The sequence below is a fragment of the Neophocaena asiaeorientalis genome, unplaced genomic scaffold (genome assembly GCF_003031525.2).
Source record: "Neophocaena asiaeorientalis asiaeorientalis breed wild unplaced genomic scaffold, Neophocaena_asiaeorientalis_V1.1 scaffold476, whole genome shotgun sequence".
Taxonomy (NCBI): Eukaryota; Metazoa; Chordata; class Mammalia; order Artiodactyla; family Phocoenidae; genus Neophocaena; species Neophocaena asiaeorientalis.
This window is the reverse complement of record NW_020172178.1, coordinates 8119415-8119709: the sequence shown is the minus strand read 5'-3', so window position 1 is coordinate 8119709 and position 295 is coordinate 8119415. Positions and strand designations below refer to the sequence as shown.

General features: G+C 44.4%; 1 protein-coding gene across 4 annotated transcripts in view; it reads right to left on the bottom strand.

The window, feature by feature from the left end:
• Window positions 1–295, bottom strand: part of WDR20 (WD repeat domain 20) — a 65160-nt gene that overhangs the window by 7155 nt on the left and 57710 nt on the right. The gene's annotated exons all lie outside the window — the stretch shown is intronic.

The following is a 295-nucleotide window of genomic DNA, read 5'->3' as shown; positions in this document are numbered from 1 at the left end:
GTTCTACCCTGAGCACTTTATTTCTCTGCTTTTCATCGATGCGTCTCAGTGCATGGTGGAAAAATCGTGCTGAGCGAGTAGAAATAACCTCTTCTGGCCACAAGCTGTTTTATTCCAGAGGTTAGGTTAGAAAAGATACTCTTGCTCAGGATAACGTTTAAGCTGAAAAACTGAAAAGTTTCAATGAGGAAGCTCAAAATGTGGGGAGAAAACTACAAAAAAACACTCCCCAGATTTCCCTTAGTGGCCACGGTGCCTTATATACCTGCGACTGGCACCCTGGAACCCCTCGAAG